The 12,640-nt window shown below is 32.7% G+C and overlaps 1 pseudogene; it reads left to right on the top strand.

Moving 5' to 3' along the window:
- The first annotated feature begins 176 nt into the window (after positions 1-176).
- Positions 177-2,801, top strand: LOC109237914 (annotated as a pseudogene).
- Positions 2,802-12,640: the final 9,839 nt, after the last annotated feature.

Here is a 12,640-nt window from a genome sequence, read left to right as displayed (position 1 = left end):
GAAATCTACCAACATACCGACAATTCAGTCATTGTTTGAAGACTGTGTGGTCAAAGGTCAAACATTAGTAACCACCACTGTCCCTAAACCAATCTCCAAAGTTCACATTTCTTTTTTCAATAAAAAATCCGAAAACTGTCTACTGTTTGAAAAAATAAGAAAAATTTCCTTTTGATATGGACAAAGATTTTAACATAGACTTTATTACAAAAGACGGTTATTGTTCATTTTTATTTTTTTTAATTATTATACATAGATTATATTTTAATATACATAAATATTAATATATATATTGTATATAATATATTATTATTATATATATATATATAAATATCAAGAGCAAAAATTTAATTATATCTATTATTTATTATTTAGGTTACTAATTTCCACTTACTTATATAATTACATGTAATAATTATTTTTTCGTTATATGATATTGTTCAATCTATGAATTTGGTGAATACGTAAAAAAATATTTTACAAAATTTGCTCCAATTTATAGATATAAATACAAGTTAAATTTCTCTAAGAAAACATTAGTAATAAATCTAATAAATAATAGTTAGCTAATATAATAGGTTAAACATACAGCAACAATGTAAAAAACATTATACACATTTAATCTTAAATAACACTTCACATTACCAAAATTCTTTATTTGCTTTCACTCGGTCTTGACAAATATAATACTATTGACTTCAATCGTTTAAAGCACTTATTTCTCTTATATTTTTTCTTTCTATAAATAGCTCATATTCCATAAGGACCTACAACTTCACTTATTGTTTTCCAAAATCTCCATCTCTTTCCTTACCACAAACTATTTTTATTTCTTCAAACCTTACAAATCTTCTACATCAATATTCCTATAAACAAAAATAAAAGGCTATGGGAAGAACACATGTTGTGATAAAAATGACTGAAAAAAGGTCCCATGACTCCAGAGAAGATCAAAAAACTCATTCAATATATTCAACTTCAATGGCCCTGGAAACTGGCGAAATCTCCCCAAAAATGCTGGTAAATAATTCATCCACTTTTAATTTTATTTGACATGAAGATAAACATTCTTTCGTTAATTCCATCTCTTTTCCTCAAAAAGCAGTCCGCTGCACCAATATATATCATGCATGCATTCACGTAGAGTCCGGAGAAGGGCTGCTCCCAGGATGTGATGTACGTGCTTCTATGGCTCCAACCTTAATAAAAATTATATATATAAGTGTTCTAATATTTTCAATCAAATTCTTTTGCAGGACTACAAAGGTGTTGGCAAGAGTTGTCGTCTTCGATGGACGAATTATTTAAGACCCTGATATTTAGGAGAGGAAGATTTCGTTTGAAGAAGAAGAAACTATTATCCAACTTCACATGTTTCTTGGGAACAAGTACGATCATATCTATTACATACTTTTTCTTTAAATTTTTCTTCATTAGTTTCTCCTTATTTATTCAAAGATCTTTACCACTTTCATCTATAATAATGTTTTAACGTGTCAACGAGAGTACATAATTTTATTTACCTAATTATGTTTTCAATACTGCTCATGATAACTAAGAGAGAATACACTTTAATTTACCTAATTATCATGTTTTAAACACGACTCTCACATGCAGACATGATTATTTTCGTGACCAAGTGACGTTAATACTTAACCACTACCTGTATTTTTCTAGTACAACAAACAACAACAGCAATAATAATAATTTAATAATATAATAATAATTAATAATAATAATAATAATAATAATAATAATAATATATCCAGTGTATTCCACAAGTGGGACTGGGAGGGTAGTATGTACGTAGATCTTACTTCTACCTTGTGAAGGTAGAGAAGTTGTTTCGGAAGACTCTCGGCTCAAGGACTGTGTTTGTTTCTATATTATGTTGAATTATGTTGCCACTGATTTAAAAAAATTTTTACATGTTAGAGATAACATATTGTATTCACTTAATTATGTTTTCAACATTCGTGATCCTAAACTAAAGCTAATATGTTTATCTCTATGTTTGTTTTTAGGTGGTCAGCTATAGCGGCTCGTTTGCCAGGAAGAACAGATAACGAAATCAAAAATTACTGGAACACACACATAAGAAAAAGACTATTGAGAATGGGCATTGATCCAGTAACTCACAGACCTCGTCTGATTTCTTAGATTTATCATCGCTTTTCAACTCAACTCAGCTTAACCTTTCCAGTTTACTTGGATTACAAGCACTTGTAAATCCAGAAATATTAAAACTTGCAAATACCCTTTTAGTATCCCAAACTGAAAATCCAGAATTGTTATTTGCAAAAAATTCAAGGAAAACCAGTTTATTGAATGGACAACAAATTCAAAACTCTCTTGGGCCAAATATTCCGAATAATCAGACCTCTATGTTCCAATATAATAATCAACTCCACCACCAAGTTCCTGAAATTCCAAATTTCACCCCAAATGTTTTCATGTTCTTCTTACATCAGTCCATGAATGGCCAAATATTTCCAAGAAAAATATGATGCTACCTTTGCAATACTATAGTAATTATTCTGCGTCTGATGCATCTGAAAATTCAACATTTCAGTCCCTAAACAACAGCAGCAATCAGAATAGTCAGAATTTTAGCACAGAAGAAGAGAAAGAGAGTTATTGCAGTAATTTCATGAAGTTTGAAATTCCAGAGAGTTTAGATTTTGATGATTTTCTGTAAATATTTACATTTTTTTTTTGTCTTTTTGCTGTTTTGTTTCAGCATTAAGTTGGATGAGCCTTTGTATGTGTTTTTGGCTAAAAATCGGACGTTTGTATATTGATCGGTGGAATTTTTTTTTTTTTTTGGTTTTCCAATTTTATGAATACGTACTGGCTAGCTGTTTGTTATCTTATTATTTTCTTTTATTTTATTTTTTTACACTGACAGCGTATAATTATTCTTATGCCATCATGTGATTAAGTTACTTGTAATAAGAACGGCTTATAAACGCGCGAATTTAGGATTATTTGACAGGTTTAGTCTTTAGGCTCTTATCACAAATCTATTACAGTATAAGTTTGCAATAATAGGTTAAAATTAATTTTTTTTTGGTAATCATAATTTTTATATACTATATATCTATACTCTATGTCGAAAAAAAAGAGATAACCACACTTTAAACTTGGGCGCCCACCCACACACAATCTCTATTTCTTATTATTCCGTTAGAAAAATATAAGCTAAGAAAGAAAAAGGAAAAAAGGTAAAATCAAAAGAAACTATAAATATAGAACCTTGATGAGAATAAGCTCCCGAGGGGGAACCAAGCGACGAGATGACCAAAAATCCACGTCTAATATTTTCTTGTAAATTTGAATATAACAGCCCTTAATTTACAAAATATCTTTATGATAATAGAAATTAATTTTAACTAACTTGTTATAATAGGTCAAATTACGTATTAATATAATATAAATAATTTAGATTTTAGATTGTAGATATGCTTAAAAATTCAATACTCAAACTCAAATGCCACTTAGTGGTTAGTCATTTCACCTTTCATTTCAATCAATGGTTTGTTTAGGAATGTATAGGGTAAAATCGGTTCACATTAAATACTCGAATGGTAGAATGGCACGTGGAATCAGAGACAGACGGAAGATGAAGTGAGTGGAAACCAAGACCTTAATTTTAAAAAGCAGAATTGGGACTCGCCCGGGGCTCGCTCTGGGGCGGAGCACTCGTAAAACGCCCCTGGACTTATGTGTGGGGCTTGTTCCGTGAGACTTACGCCTCGCCACGCCCAACACCCGACGTACTGGGCTCGCCTAATAGAACTTTATGCAATTGTGTGTAACTAACCTTGTAAATCTTCAAATTTTCTTAATAAATCATTGACTATTCAAAATTACTTTTTTTCTTAATCATAAATCATTAAGTTGAGAGTATTTTATGTCATAATTAAAATAAAAATTATTAACGTTATCCACTAAGACTGCTATGATAGTAAATTTTAAATAAATCTTTCATTTAAAAGTATTTATTTATTAAATTTTGTTATGCCTTTATTTTATAATAGTCCATAATTTTTTTATAATTATTTTCCTAAATATTTTTTGTTTACGTTTACGAGGTACAATAGTTATTAATTTAATAACTCAATATTAGCTGGTAACTATTTACAAATACTTAGTTATCATGGTATAGTATGGTGAATTATGTGTCACTTTATTAACTTGTTGAAACTTAAAAATAAATGATGCTAGAGAATCACATTTAAATTGTGAATAATATTTTTATGTAAATTCTCTTCAAATAGAAAGCACATTAAATAAAAGAAGTATTTAAAAAATATCAAATTATAATATCAAAATTCTTTCAACATTCGTTACTCCTTAAGAGATACATATAAGATTTCGCATCGAATACATTACTTTTGATGTTTGAGTTGTAACGACGTTGCAGCTAATTTGCATATAATGATATATGTCATACTTTTCGTATTATTCAGAGTTGAATTATAATGTATAAATATTTTAAATAATATTTGTTATAACTTTGTGATTTTAATATAATTTTAATAATTATTTTTTATTTTATACTATCTTAAATTCTTGAAATTAGTAAAATTTAAAGATCCGTGGGACTTACACCCCATATCTCAGGGCTTATGTCTCGCCTCGTTAGAGGTAAAACGCCTCGCCTCACGCCCCGCCTTTTAAATATTGACCAAGAATGAGGACAACAGCTTTGATGGGCACCAGGCAGACCCCGAAGGGAACATTGTTAACAAGGGCAAATGAATATTTACCACGAGATGATATTCAATGAAGAATATTTCTCAATATTAAATACACAATCCGTTACAGAAAATTTTGCATAGCATGCCGTTATATATATATATATATATAAGAGGGGCTTGATTCTAAGACCTTGTTCCCTAGGTATAGCTATATATAGTGACTTCAAAAGCCATTGTAAGACACGAAATTTCTAACAAACTTATGCTACACATTATTCCAAGCTAAATAATACTTTATTTTCTGTCTATCAATATTCTTATTGCTGCATTCAGAAGCCCTGCTCCCGGAATCAAGTTGTCTGCTATATCTTATCTTGATTTCAACGCTAAGTGTTGCATTTTATTTAATTTATTTATCATTTTGGGATCAAATCGATTCGTTTGTCTATAAATCACGCGCTATAAATTTAACCGTATCGTTTTACGGGTAAATCAGTAAAGTCAAAAAAATTAGGACACGTCAAACGTTGAGAAAAAGAGGAAAAAGTAAATTGCTCATCTACTTTTGATCAAGAAAGTACAAACTATTTCTTGAAACCTAGTAGCTTACATATAGGCCACCTTTGCCTTGCGTAAAGAAGCACTTCATGGCTAATTACCAAAATTTCAAAGATACATTTCATTTCATTAGAATTTGGTAGTCCTAAAAAGTGTAGTTTTGTCTTTGCATACACTTTTTCTCATAATTAGAATCATGTGGTATAGAAGAATAGAACTATGGCTCAGGTCCAGCATTTTTGTGGGGGGCGAGAATTCGCAATTCTTGACTCATTTTGAAAGAAATTAGAGCCGTTTATAATCAACCATACATTAAAACCTCCACGTACACATTCTTACAAGCAATAGCTCGATCAACTATCACCTCGACTATTTCATCGAGTATATATTATTTCCTATCAGCAGATGTATCAAATAACTCAGTTCAACAAAATTTAAGTAGATAAAAAGAAATCACCGAATATTTTTTGTCTTATAATAAAATCTAAACACATATCAGATATTGTAATATCATAGTCGACTATTGCTAATACTTGTACAAGATAAGATGATTGCTAGATGATATTATCAAGCAAAAGTTGAGGAGACCAAATTAATTTTGAAATTTAATACTAGAAAGTATGACATGAAGTGGAGACAACTTTTTTCTTGACCATATATGTCACTTTCTTATTTATTTTTGGTGTGGGGTGGGGTGGTGGAGGAAAGGACTAATGGTAGGCCGTAGACAAAGTCATAGCAGTTACACTGCATGCTTTTCACATTATATATCCTATGTTCTTATCTTAATTAGCATGTTTGTCTTATAATCTTGTCGGGTCAGGCATATCTTGAGTATTAAATACGAATTCGGACGAATTCAATAACTTTTGCTTAGACCTTATATTTATATTAGTAAATTTATTAAATATATTTAATATTGAATTATGAACCTAGTAACTATATAACGTGCTATGGATTCCATGACAATTTCAGAATATATAAACATAAAATCCTAGCTCCGCTTCTACATGGGTAGTGTAAAGCCGCCCTCACAAATGACGATCAAATCTTTGACATGTATTGCGACATCTCTTATAGAAAACTTGTGATTTGCTCAGCTCAACGCAAGATATATTATTTCTTTCCTAGTAGTTTCTGTGCGCTTTAAATTACATCTTGAAGTCCAAAAACAACTAGGAAAAATAATTAATAAATCCTTTGATTTCGAAACATTTTGCTCAGTTTGATTACAGCTTTTGCACACATCCCTTTCCTTATCCACAGAAAAATTACAATCAATATTTAGAAGTTAAACTTAAAAAGAAGATTTAATTTTTATATACTGACAATATAAATAATTTCTGAATTATTAATGTACTTTAACTTGTTGTAGTGGACAATCTATTTTATTTTCTATGTTACTAATGTCACTATTTATGATAATACTAGTGTATAGCGCTTAAACTCAAACATGAATTATATAAAAAGATTTCTCGATCTACTTTATTTTAACCCAAGCCATGTCGGGAAGAAAAATCTTAAACGCGCTCAAGTCTTACGTTATTGAGGCAAATTTAACACGTACGTCATGCTTATACCTATTTTTCGCAACAATTTGCATTTTATATATTTATAATTATATGTGCAAAAATAAACTATAAGGTTTATGTGATAATACAGCAAAGGGTAAAATTCGATGAATCGACTATGAAAGGAGGGCTGTGAGTTGTGACGTCTTGGCCGAAATTGGAGTGAGATTTTCTACAACATTGCATCATCGATCTAGAAATTAATGACTCATATTCTTGGGTTTTTACAAGGCGTGTGGTAACATGATACGACATTTCCTTATCAAATCCCATAAAATTTCTCTCTTAATATCGGAAGAAATTCAAAAATAGCCAGATTTACAATTTGTCGTTCAAAAATAGTCCAATTTCAAAAGTAATCGAAATTTAGCCACTTTTCATGTAAAGATAAATCTGAGCGAAAACACTGTTCAAAACCCGAAAAAATACGCCAGTATATTATACTGGAGTTTCAGCATAAGTATACTTGAACTCCAGCATATTATACTGGAGTTCCAAGATAAGTATGCTGGAACAACAACATAATATGATGGAGTTCCAGCATAAGTACACTAGAACTCCAGCATAATATACTGGAGTTCCAGCAAGTATACCGGTCCAGCATAATATACTGGAGTTTGGAGCACCGGTGCTCCAGTCTCCAGTATATTATACTGGAGCCAGCAAAGTATACCGGTCCAGCATAATATGCTGGAGTTCATATATAGGTGCACCGAACTCCAGTATATTATGCTGGACTGGTCTCTGCTGCAGCAAAATAGTGGCTATTTTTCATTGACTTGCTAAACGCTAGCTATTTTTGAATGACCAGTCCGAAAACTGACTATACCGTGCTATTTTGACCTTAATATCATGGGAAAATGATATTTTATGGTCGTTTTAAAAATAATAGTCGAAAAATATAGATTTTTTGTATATATATAAATTTGTATGGGAATATACTAGGTATGTTGTTGTTGTTGTTATATACAAAAATTACACAAATTTTATAAACTTTTTCGGCTACCGAATATAAATAGTTTCTGGCGCGAGCTGGAAGTGATAATACCCCTAATATCGGGGAATAGGAAAACAAAGGGAAAGCCCGTCATTGTCTTCTCCTTTTTTCTTCTATTATCTCTTCCTTTCTACTCGTCAATTGTCCTTTTATTATATTAGTTGTTTAGTAAATGATTCTTTTTTTTTTCTTGCAACAGATGGACCTTAATCTAACGAACGTTGTACGAAAGGGCTAATTTTCTAAAGGTTAAAAGGCAATATGGTGCACTAAGCTCTCGCTATGCAAGAGACTGTTTATGGGCAAGAGACTGTTTTCACGGCTCGAACTCGTGACTTCCTGATCACATGGCAACGACTTTACCAGTTACGCCAAGTCTCCCCTTCCTAATTTTCTAAAGATTATATTTGCAAATTTGAAAGAGCGACAAAATTTAAAAAAAAATGGTCTAAAGATATTTGCATAAAGCAGCCAATAAAAAAGGATGATTTGTAAGAATGGCCTTGGAAGTTGGTGATCTCGTTTTTATGACCCCGCTCGCCCTATGGCAAAACTTCAAGTTTAAGAAGTGTTGCACCTCGCTTTTCCCATGGGGGATAATTTTATCGAGCACGTGATTTTTGCCCGAATAATAATACTCCTACAAATTCGCAAAATAGATTTTTTTCCTAATTATTTTTATTTTTATAGAATTTTTAGGAAGGTTTTGTTAATTGTTATTGGCATTTAGTTGCATGTTTAACATTTTAAAATCATGGAAAATACCCTAAAAATGTTCAAATTTCATGAACATTGCATTTTAGGTTGTTATTTGCATTTTCTAAGGTTAGTTGTTAATTAATTGCACTATAAAACAAAAAAATTACAAAAAAATGCCATAAAATCTTGTATTTTTAGCTTTTAATTTCGAATTTTTCTTCCATTAGTTTAGGTTAATTGATTATCTAAATATTAGAAATAGTAAATAGGTTAATTTTACAAATTAGAGTTAAGTTAAGATTTAATTAGGATTTTTAGTTAATTTAAGATTTAAGATCAAGAAAAAAAAAAGAGGAAAATTGAAGAGCTTGTTATGGTCTTAGCAAAACTAGGCTAAAAGCATCTCAGTGGCCCAAATCCCTTCATCCGCCAGGCCCAAATACCCTCACCCGGTCCAGTCCCACCTAAAACACCAAACGACGTCGTTTCGTTACACTTAAATCTCAGCCGTTGATTTCGTTTAATCGGACGGCTGAGAGCTAATCCCCCACCTTCCTTATATCTGTCCGAAGGACCCCCCCACCCAAACCTTAGAGAACCCTCCCACAACTCACCTCCCTCATCTCTCTCTCATCCTAGCCGTCGCCGCTGCCGGAAATCGCCCCACGGCGGCGGTCCGTCGCCAAATAACCCCAAACTCACACTCCACACTCCCCATACCCCCTAATCACTAGTCCACCATCTATTCTCCCAAAATCCCCGCCCATTCTCTCCAATTTCAGATCTAAAATTTGGAAAACCTAATTTTTCCCCTTCTCTGGCCGTTTTCGTTCCCCAGCCGATCGTTTCGACCTAGAACCTGCGTCAATGGATTTTTCTTGACAAGAACAATCGATTGACGTTGGTTTTTGTTCATTCCGAAAATTTCAAGAATCCGGCCGAACTTCAAGGATTCACTTTAAATCGTCTTTCTCTCTTATTAGGTATTCTCTTGTCCCTCCTATCTTGTTTTGTTGTTTTGTTTGTTCTATCAAAAATTAAAGAAAAAATAGAAGAAGAAGAAGAACAGTGGTTTTTTTTTTATTTAATTGTTGGAAGATTTTCTGTTTATTTTTGTTTAATTATTATTTTGTTTAGGGTCTTTTGTTAATTAACAAGCTTAGCTTATAGTTCATTAGCATTATAATTAGATCAATCATGTTTTTAAAATTTCAGTATTTATAATTTTACAATGTTATTCATTCGATCTTCGGTTCGTCTGTTTGGGATTCTGTGTGTTGCCGGATTTGGTCAATTTGTTTGGGCCTAAGCCTGTTGGTCAAATGACCTAAGCCTTGAGTGTTTGGGGTAATTATGGGGATCTGGCAGGGCATTGTAGGGATTAAATGTGAGAGAATATTGTGTATAACTGACTGAGAATATTCTAGAGATAGGATAAGGGGTTAAGATGCAAATAAACTAGAAATTAGGAAAGATTTTTGGGTTGAAAATGGTCAATTTGAGAAGTAAAAAGGGGCAAAAACATATACAGAATATCTGGAATTGACAGCTGTCCATATTCAGTTATGAAAGATGCTTTTCTTTTTTCTGAAATTGAAGGAGCACAGGCAGATTTTATTCCCTATATATAGGACCTCTTCTTTCTTACAAAGACACGGATGGACACCCTAAAAATCCTCTCTGAAATTCCATTTCCTTTCTTCTTCTTTAGGACTGCTTTGAAAGCAGAATTTTCACCTTAGAACTTTTTTTACAAGTCTAGTTTCCTTTATAAAAAAACAAAAAAAAGGGGTTTGATAAGTTTGGTTTTTCTGGATCAACTCTGGTTTTTTGAAGTTTGGTTTGGATTTGAGATCAAGCTTCATTCTGGGATTTCATTGCTGTTCCTCTACTAATTTGCTGTTGTCCTTCCTGCTGTTGTTTCTCTCTAGTTGTCCAGAGGCTTATTTTCTTCTTCTTTCTTTGTTGCTGATTAAGGTATGTATTGATAGTTCAAATAATGTAGGGGCTGTTTGAATAGCATGACTATCTTATGTTTTTGAAAGTATTGTTATTTGTTTGGTTCATGAATGTTCTGTTTTGTTGGTACATGTTTTATAAGCATCTCTCACTTCATCTTAGTAGATGACTTGTTTGGCTAAGTCTATTTACTGATATTTGATTGCATATTGCTTTGGTTAGTTCAAGTGCTGAACAAAAATGCATGTTCAACTTTCCTAAATTACAATGCTCGATTTTTGAGTTCCCTGAATATGAGCATTTTGTGTGTTATCAAATCTGTGTATTTAGAGTAATATCACAGTTTGAAATAAAATCTGTACAGACGGTTAAGTTTTAAAAATATAGATTTCATAAGTTAATTAATATTCATGTGTTTGAGCAGGCTAGATTTGTGATTTGATACAAGGTTAAGCAAATGTGAAGTGGAAGAGAGAATAATGATCTATAAAGTTTAGTGTTGCATGATTAATTTTTATTGTAAGTTTCACCTATGGTTATTATTGTAATAATTCTGGCAGATTCATTGTTGGGTTTTGTATAATTTGATTTAATTACTTTTTGGTATGGTAACTGAATATGTAATAGTATGCCTTCATTTGTTGTATTCCAATGTTGTGGGTCTGAAACAAGAAGGGTTTAGCCTAATAAAAATGGGCCAAATGCTATGGGCCTCAATGTAGGCCCAATGACCTTCCATGTGATTGAATTAAGGTTCAGCTCTGTTGCTAAACCCATATATGACCCATTACCATTAATTGGTTGTTGACTGTCTAGAATCGAGTCACTAAAACAGGTTAACCCAATAATCTGTCAATCCGCGGTTAGCTTTGTTGCATGAATTCTTTAGCAACTCAAAATTCCGATTATTCTTAGCAATCAAATTCAGTTGCCTCTATCCAAATTCGTAAGCCATTAACTTAGTGCAACGAAGATCCAAAGATTAGAATTAGTTTAGCACCTGCAAGTTTGTCCATCATGATTCAATCCATAACTCCCAGAACTAGTGCAGAATCTCAAAATAGATTAGGAAATAAGTCACAAACATCGTAGCTTGCTTTAGGCGCGATTAATAAATAAATCCTCGCGACTATGGGTACGGTTCCCGTGGCATAGTTGCGATACATAAATTTAAATTCGGGTATGCATTTCATGTGACCCGGCCATTACTTCAACTAATAATAAAATAAACATGTTGTAAATTGCAGGAGTATTTCATGTGACGCGATTTGCAACGTGTATGACAATCATGATTTTTTCTATAAACATTAAAAGTGGTTAGAAAGTTAAAAATGCTCATAGGCTAAAAATGAGTAATTAATCAGATAATTAGGCTACTAATAGTTGAGCGACCATGCTAAAATCATAGAACCCGAGAATGCCTAACACCTTCTCACAGGTTAACAGAATTTCTTACCCGAATATTTGTGTTTCGTGGACTGTAAAACAGAGTAAAACTTCCTCGATTCGGGATTTTAAACCGGTGACTTGGGACACCATAAATTATCCCAAGTGGCGACTCTGAACTTGAATGTAAATAATCCCGTTTCGATTATTGTCTTAAGTTAGAAAAACTCCCTATATCCCCCCCCCCCCCACGGGAAAAAGGAGGTGTGACAGCTCTGGCGACTCTGCCGGGGAAGGAACCCACAATTTCTGGTTCAGGGTTCACAATTCGAGCTTAGAATAACCGTTATAGTTGGCTTTTGTTTATTATCTGATTTTCACATGTTTGAGCCTAATGTGCTGAATGTCGCTTTTTACCGCTTTGATATTGCTTGAACTGTATATAAACTGTTACGAAACCCTTTTCTTTCTGAGTCTTCTAAATCATCTGGGAAGCGTGCACTTCGTGTGGCTTCTTTTCTATTAGAGTCATATCCATATTTTAGAACGAGGTTCGGATAAGTTGGCCGGTAAAGCTTCTGTATTCCCGGTACGCTGCCCCCCTCGGCTCGAGTTGTCCTCTCGGGTAAGCCAGGTCTAGAACAATACACCCAGGTTTTAAACCTAGAATAACATAGCCTCTTGCCGGATCCCTAGTAGGAACGCTTATTTGCATCACGTGCATTTGACTTTGGGGACTCAACATAGGGGTTGGGTCCGTCTAGGGC

Source organism: Nicotiana attenuata, unplaced genomic scaffold (assembly GCF_001879085.1).
Source record: "Nicotiana attenuata strain UT unplaced genomic scaffold, NIATTr2, whole genome shotgun sequence".
Taxonomy (NCBI): Eukaryota; Viridiplantae; Streptophyta; class Magnoliopsida; order Solanales; family Solanaceae; genus Nicotiana; species Nicotiana attenuata.
This window is presented reverse-complemented; position numbering and strand designations above follow the sequence as displayed.